The sequence below is a fragment of the Procambarus clarkii genome, chromosome 73 (assembly GCF_040958095.1).
Source record: "Procambarus clarkii isolate CNS0578487 chromosome 73, FALCON_Pclarkii_2.0, whole genome shotgun sequence".
Taxonomy (NCBI): Eukaryota; Metazoa; Arthropoda; class Malacostraca; order Decapoda; family Cambaridae; genus Procambarus; species Procambarus clarkii.
The window spans coordinates 15,966,734-15,974,918 of NC_091222.1; the positions used below are offsets into that span (position 1 = coordinate 15,966,734).

Consider the following 8,185-nt stretch of genomic DNA (forward strand, 5'->3'; position numbering starts at 1 on the left):
CTGGTGTGTGTGACTTGTAATGTTATGTAGGGTGGCCACAATGCTGTTTAGACATCATACCAGCTTAGTTGTACAATTATGGTGAACAAAACAGGTAGATACTTATATATAACATGTGTATATAGTGTAATACCAGTAATAACAATATGGTGGGAGGAGGAATGTTGCCAAGTGAGAGGTGTTGAAGGAAGGAGGGAGGTGACATCTGATAAATGGTGTGTGGCAGCCACTCTTGTTGTTTGGCCTCACCATACCAACTTAGTGGTTCGTTATGGTGAATGCATATCTAGATAGGTATATACAACGTGAGTGTGTATGTAGTGTAATAACAGCAAAAACACTGTTTGATTGTTCGTAGAATATAATATACATGTGACATATATGAGCCCCATAATTTTGAGCATTGAGATGTTCCACACATTGAACTATATAAATTCCACAAATTACACACTTAATATTACAGCAAAAAACACAGACGAAACAAATAAGAAACATAGAAATAATGTTTAAAAATTATATTTGCGGCAACTGCCGCCCCACGGGGTGGCGGGGTCGAGTGACCCCGAGAGCTTCATAGCTCAGCGCCCATATGTAATTTGATCAACTTCTCAGCTCCATCACAGCTAAAGTATGTCACATACAATATTGTTTTTTAGTTTCCCCGTGATCAGAGACAGTAATTTAACAATATAAAAAGAACAAAAAATACAAAGAATTTGTTTTTGGCACACCACGGGTGTCATATTTTAACCATTAAACCGCACAAAACACACATATACGATTTGACATGACAAGTTTTTAAAACTTACACAAACACTTTCCAATTTTTTGTGCATAATCAACTAGATAAATGTTCCAACTTTGTCTAAATGATTACAACTTAACTTAAAAAACAAGAGAATCAAAATTAATGTTAAAATTGAATATTGAAAACTTAAGATTTTCAAATCAGAATAAAAAATATAAACTATCACCAATTGTATATTTGGTGTAATTATTCTCTCAGAATAGCATATGACCTTAATTTTCATCAAATTAGAAGATAGGTTTTCAGTATAGTTTACTGTAAAAAAATCGTCATGATGGCATTTGAAATATGCGGCAAATTTAGACCAAAAAAAATTATAACACCATATGTATAAAGTTTATGAAAAATCCATTCTGAAGGGATTGTAGAACAGACAGCTGAGCACACAAGATGTCAAAATAGTGAGAAGTGGTCAAAAACTGGAATTTTAGAAGCCAATAAGTTGAAACTCTAGTTTCAGAGATACCTTAACAAACCTTACAAAACCTAAACCTTACCCAACCTAATCTTTACCAAACCTAATCCTTACCCAACCTAATCCTTACCCAACCTAAACCTTACCCCATCTAAACCTTACCCAACCTAAACCTTACCCCATCTAAACCTTACCCAACCTAAACCTTACCCAACCTTACCTTTACCCAACCTTACAAAGGTACGGTATCCTTAAGCAACCTAAACCTAGGCCAGTCTAACATGTGAACTATATACATGACTGTTCACCAATGGATATTAAAACATACCTAACATGGGTTGACTGTGCAAGGTGGGGCTGACTGTGCAAGGTGGGGCCGACTGTGCAAGGTGGGCTGGACTGTGCAAGGTGGGGCCGGACTGTGCAAGGTGGGGCCGGACTGTGCAAGGTGGGGCCGACTGTGCAAGGTGGAGCCGACTGTGCAAGGTGGGGCCGACTGTGCAAGGTGGGGCCGACTGTGCAAGGGGGGGCCGACTGTGCAAGGGGGGGCCGACTGTGCAAGGGGGGGCCGACTGTGCAAGGGGGGGCCGACTGTGCAAGGGGGGGCCGACTGTGCAAGGGGGGGCCGACTGTGCAAGGGGGGCCGACTGTGCAAGGGGGGGCCGACTGTGCAAGGGGGGGCCGACTGTGCAAGGGGGGGCCGACTGTGCAAGGGGGGGCCGACTGTGCAAGGGGGGGGGCCGACTGTGCAAGGGGGGGCCGACTGTGCAAGGGGGGGCCGACTGTGCAAGGGGGGGCCGACTGTGCAAGGGGGGGCCGACTGTGCAAGGGGGGGCCGACTGTGCAAGGGGGGGCCGACTGTGCAAGGGGGGGCCGACTGTGCAAGGGGGGGCCGACTGTGCAAGGGGGGGCCGACTGTGCAAGGGGGGGCCGACTGTGCAAGGGGGGGCCGACTGTGCAAGGGGGGGCCGACTGTGCAAGGGGGGGCCGACTGTGCAAGGGGGGGCCGACTGTGCAAGGGGGGGCCGACTGTGCAAGGGGGGGGCCGACTGTGCAAGGGGGGGCCGACTGTGCAAGGGGGGGCCCACTGTGCAAGGGGGGGCCGACTGTGCAAGGGGGGGCCGACTGTGCAAGGGGGGGCCGACTGTGCAAGGGGGGGCCGACTGTGCAAGGGGGGGCCGACTGTGCAAGGGGGGGCCGACTGTGCAAGGGGGGGCCGACTGTGCAAGGGGGGGCCGACTGTGCAAGGGGGGGCCGACTGTGCAAGGGGGGGCCGACTGTGCAAGGGGGGGCCGACTGTGCAAGGGGGGGCCGACTGTGCAAGGGGGGGCCGACTGTGCAAGGGGGGGCCGACTGTGCAAGGGGGGGCCGACTGTGCAAGGGGGGGCCGACTGTGCAAGGGGGGGCCGACTGTGCAAGGGGGGGCCGACTGTGCAAGGGGGGGCCGACTGTGCAAGGGGGGGCCGACTGTGCAAGGGGGGGCCGACTGTGCAAGGGGGGGGCCGACTGTGCAAGGGGGGGCCGACTGTGCAAGGGGGGGCCGACTGTGCAAGGGGGGGCCGACTGTGCAAGGGGGGGCCGACTGTGCAAGGGGGGGCCGACTGTGCAAGGGGGGGCCGACTGTGCAAGGGGGGGCCGACTGTGCAAGGGGGGGCCGACTGTGCAAGGGGGGGCCGACTGTGCAAGGGGGGGCCGACTGTGCAAGGGGGGGCCGACTGTGCAAGGGGGGGCCGACTGTGCAAGGTGGGGCCGACTGTGCAAGGTGGGGCCGACTGTGCAAGGTGGGGCCGACTGTGCAAGGTGGGGCCGACTGTGCAAGGTGGGGCCGACTGTGAAAGGTGGGGCCGACTGTGCAAGGTGGGCCGACTGTGCAAGGTGGGGGCGCCTGTGAAAGGTGGGCCGACTGTGCAAGGTGGGGGCGACTGTGAAAGGTGGGCCGACTGTGGAAGGTGGGCCGACTGTGCAAGGGGGGCCGACTGTGCAAGGGGGGGCCGACTGTGCAAGGGGGGGCCGACTGTGCAAGGGGGGGCCGACTGTGCAAGGTGGGCCGACTGTGCAAGGTGGGCCGACTGTGCAAGGTGGGCCGACTGTGCAAGGTGGGGCCGACTGTGCAAGGTGGGGCCGACTGTGCAAGGTGGGGCCGACTGTGCAAGGTGGGGCCGACTGTGCAAGGTGGGGCCGACTGTGCAAGGTGAGGCCGACTGTGCAAGGTGGGGCCGACTGTGCAAGGTGGGGCCGACTGTGCAAGGTGGGGCCGACTGTGCAAGGTGGGGCCGACTGTGCAAGGTGGGGCCGACTGTGCAAGGAGAGGCCGACTGTGCAAGGAGAGGCCGACTGTGCAAGGGGGGCCGACTGTGCAAGGGGGGGCCGACTGTGCAAGGGGGGGCCCACTGTGCAAGGGGGGGCCGACTGTGCAAGGGGGGGCCGACTGTGCAAGGGGGGGCCCACTGTGCAAGGGGGGGCCGACTGTGCAAGGGGGGGCCGACTGTGCAAGGGGGGGCCGACTGTGCAAGGGGGGGCCGACTGTGCAAGGGGGGGCCGACTGTGCAAGGGGGGGGCCGACTGTGCAAGGGGGGGCCGACTGTGCAAGGGGGGCCCGACTGTGCAAGGGGGGGCCGACTGTGCAAGGGGGGGCCGACTGTGCAAGGGGGAGCCGACTGTGCAAGGGGGGGCCGACTGTGCAAGGGGGGGCCGACTGTGCAAGGGGGGGCCGACTGTGCAAGGGGGGGCCGACTGTGCATGGGGGGGCCGACTGTGCAAGGTGGGGCCGACTGTGCAAGGTGGGGCCGACTGTGCAAGGTGGGGCCGACTGTGCAAGGTGGGGCCGACTGTGCAAGGTGGGGCCGACTGTGCAAGGTGGGCCGACTGTGCAAGGTGGGGGCGCCTGTGAAAGGTGGGCCGACTGTGCAAGGTGGGGGCGACTGTGAAAGGTGGGCCGACTGTGGAAGGTGGGCCGACTGTGCAAAGTGGGCCGACTGTGCAAGGGGGGCCGACTGTGCAAGGGGGGGCCGACTGTGCAAGGGGGGGCCGACTGTGCAAGGTGGGCCGACTGTGCAAGGTGGGCCGACTGTGCAAGGTGGGCCGACTGTGCAAGGTGGGGCCGACTGTGCAAGGTGGGGCCGACTGTGCAAGGTGGGGCCGACTGTGCAAGGTGAGGCCGACTGTGCAAGGTGGGGCCGACTGTGCAAGGTGGGGCCGACTGTGCAAGGTGGGGCCGACTGTGCAAGGTGGGGCCGACTGTGCAAGGAGAGGCCGACTGTGCAAGGAGAGGCCGACTGTGCAAGGGGGGCCGACTGTGCAAGGGGGGGGCCGACTGTGCAAGGTGGGGTCGACTGTGGAAGGTGGGCTGACTGTGGAAGGTGGGCCGACTGTGGAAGGTGGGCCGACTGTGGAAAGTGGGCCGACTGTGCAAGGTGGGGCCGACTGTGCAAGGTGGGGCCGACTGTGCAAGGTGGGGCCGACTGTGGAAGGTGGGCCGACTGTGGAAGGTGGGCCGACTGTGCAAAGTGGGCCGACTGTGCAAGGGGGGCCAACTGTGCAAGGGGGGGCCGACTGTGCAAGGTCAGGTCGACTGTGGAAGGTGGGCCGACTGTGGAAAGTGGGCCGACTGTGCAAGGTGGGGCCGACTGTGCAAGGTGGGGCCGACTGTGCAAGGTGGGGCCGACTGTGCAAGGAGAGGCCGACTGTGCAAGGAGAGGCCGACTGTGCAAGGTGGGGCCGACTATGCAAGGTAGGGCCGACTGTACAAAGTGAGCAGACTGTAGGGCATAGTCTTGTAAGTCACCTGTAGGGTAAAGGAGGTCTATGATAAAAGTTGTTACCTTGTGGTGTGAGAAGAACGCCGATAACGGCGTGTACGTTATGATGACGTGGACGCGAGACAAATCACACCCGGACAATATGTTCTTTATGGTTGGTGGAAGGTGTTTCCCCTGTTGACGACTGCAGGAGTCTTGAGAGAGATGTCTGAACCCGGCCGTGATGGCTGTGGTTGTTGTTTGGCGCGAGGCTCTCGGACCGTCGCTTCTCTTCCATGTCTCGCAACCTTCACGTTTTCTATGGTTGCTTGTCTTGGATCCCCCTAATTGTATGCATTACTCATATTAGTTGGCGTTACAGAGTCCATTTCATATGATCTCCTTCTCATGCTAGAGCTGATGAGTTGAAATTGAAATTGAAATAAGTTTATTGAGGTAAAATACACACAAAGGGATGAGGTAGCTCAAGCTATTCTCACCCCATTCAGTACAACGTGTTAATATATACATAGACACACATCACAAATAAACACATTACCAAACATTCTGAGAGGTAAAAATATACATTTCCTCCTTCACAAGTAGTATGGTATCAGACGTACACACAAATACTTTTATGACCTAGGTATACTGTATAGACAATTTGCAAGACACCTGCAGATAATTCAACAAAATATTACAATCTTGGTGCAAAATTCTTATATCTCTCAAGAATATCATCAACCTTTCCGTTGTGACACATCCAGGCTATTTGTTCAGGAACAGTCCTTATCTCAGTGTTTCTATATACATTAATCAACGGACAATCAAGAATATAATGGGCAAGGGTGTGAGACCTTAACATACCACATAGTTTACACTTCGTGTCATTACCATGAACATCTATCCCATATTCCCAGTAATATTTGTACCCAAGCCTGAGCCGCATGTACACAGAGTCACTCCAAGCATTTCTCCTTTTACCATAAGTGAAATGGGTGTTTTGACTCACATACATGTAGTGTTGCATGGTTTGACTACTCTCATACATTATCTCTCTCCTCTCCACTCCCGCCTGTGCCTGAATATTTCTGATTTTGCTTCTTATTTGTCTCATTGTGAATTCACATTCAATGTCAACTTGTGGTTTTGATGTGGCACGTTTGGCCAAGTCATCCGCCACCTCGTTGAGCACTATTCCAACATGAGATGGAATCCACATGAATTTCACACTATAACCTTTCAGCTGTATCTCAGTTATTCTTCTCTTACAGTCCTCCACTATAGACATGAAGACTGGGTTTCGACTGTTTAAGGACTCCAGTGCTCCTCGGCTATCGACAAATACAAAAACATTTTTGTCGTCATGACGTACTTCCTCCAAACACGCCAGAATGGCCTGCAGTTCAGCTTGTGTGGATGATATATAATTACTAAGCCGGAGTTCAATTATCCTGTCCACAGTCCCAAACTCCGTATAATCCCTTATTAGGACACCACACCCTGCCCTGCCATCCTCCGCCACCGACCCGTCGCAATATACATGTAAACTGTTGCCTCTTGGTAACCGAGATATCATGCTTCCATACAAACACCGTAATTGTCCCGGTTCATGATGAATCTTTTTCACCTTGAGGGGTACAATTTCGACGTCTATTTTCTGTACTTTCCAGGGAGCAGACATATTACACTGTCGAGAGGGTTTACAGCAGTCAAGTACGTCGTATTCCCTGAGGTCATGAGCTAATCCTCTCGTATAGCGTGTCTCCCTCAGTTTCCTGGAAGTGTGTACGTCACTCAAGCAGGTCTGAACGCTCTCAAACAGCTTATCCCCTCCTTTTCTCCGCATGAAACGAATAGATACTCTAGTGTTAATGTCACGGACTCTATCACACACACTCTGTAAATTTAATTCCATTCTCATTATTTCAATCATTGCATTTCTTTGACATCCAAGAATAATCCTCATAGCCTCGTTCTGTATCAGCTCTATTTTTTTAATTCTGCCTTGGCCTGTGTAAGACAATACGGGTGCTGCGTAGTCTATCAGGGATCGAACAGTGCTTATGTATAACATCCGCAAGATAGGTACCCCAACACCTTTACCAGAAAAAGCCAGTGCTTTTAGAGGATGCAGACGGGCTATGTGTATCCAACATACATGCCCAGATACTTGTACTTCTGTACACGGCTCAGTTCCACACCATTTAGAGTAAGTGTTATATTTCTTCGTTTCCTATACTCGTATTTGGTTTTATCTGCATTTATAACTAAGCCTAACTTGTGACAGGTTGTACCAAGTATGTTAAGAGCATCTTGAATTTTGTTCCCAGAAGTGCCTTGTATAAGAATGTCATCAGCATATATGATCGTCGTGACCCCTGGAGGATACATCTCTGATGCTAATCTGTTCATTAATACATTGAATAAGGTGGGACTTAATACTCCCCCTTGTGGGGTACCTAACTGAAACCTCCGTTCCTCAGACATGTATCCCTGGTAATACACCTGACCTTTTCTGCCTTGCAGATAATCCCTTATCCAGTGTAGCAATCTCCCTGTTATTCCCAGATTGGCTAATTCGTATAAGATTACTTCCCCATTGGCTTTATCAAACGCTCCTTGTAGATCAACAAAAACTCTACAATTGTCATCCACATTAGACAAACACTTTAAGAGACAATCCGCAGTACTTTTGCCTTTGATAAAACCAAAGAGATTATTGGACATGTTATCACCTACAAGGTAGAGTAGCCTATTTAACAAAATCCTTTCCATCATTTTACAAAAGCAGGATATTAAGGAGACAGGTCTGTAGCCTCCGTTTGACTTAGGGATAGGAATGATGACAGCCTCTTTCCATTTTCTTGGTAACTTTCCCTCTCTATAACTCATATTAAACAAATCAAGTAAGGGATTAGGTTTCATACCGGCTAAATAATTAAGTATGTCATACGTTACTCCATCTTTTCCCGGAGCAGTGGAGCTGCCACTTTTTATAGCATCCAGTAGCTCATCGTGGGTTATCTCAGTGCATGCTATAGATCTTGTATTTAAGGCACATAAAGTTACTCCATTTCTAATATTTTCCCATGACTCAATGGTGACTCTCGTGTCTGCAGGTAAGGACTCCATACCAGCAGCACTTGCCCATTTATCTACTAACTCATTAGCAACTTTCCCTGGATCTGAGTGAGCAATGAATTTAGTCTTACAACCCCAGAT

The 8,185-nt window shown here is 52.1% G+C and overlaps 1 protein-coding gene across 2 annotated transcripts in view; it reads right to left on the reverse strand.

The window, feature by feature from the left end:
* The window catches only part of LOC138356522 (zinc finger protein 271-like), a 111,029-nt gene extending 105,779 nt beyond the window's left edge, over positions 1–5,250 (reverse strand). For both annotated transcript variants that reach the window (XM_069312683.1, XM_069312684.1), the window contains exon 1: positions 5,045–5,250. The gene's annotated coding sequence lies outside the window, so the exon portion shown is untranslated. The remainder of the gene's footprint in view (positions 1–5,044) is intronic.
* Positions 5,251–8,185: the final 2,935 nt, after the last annotated feature.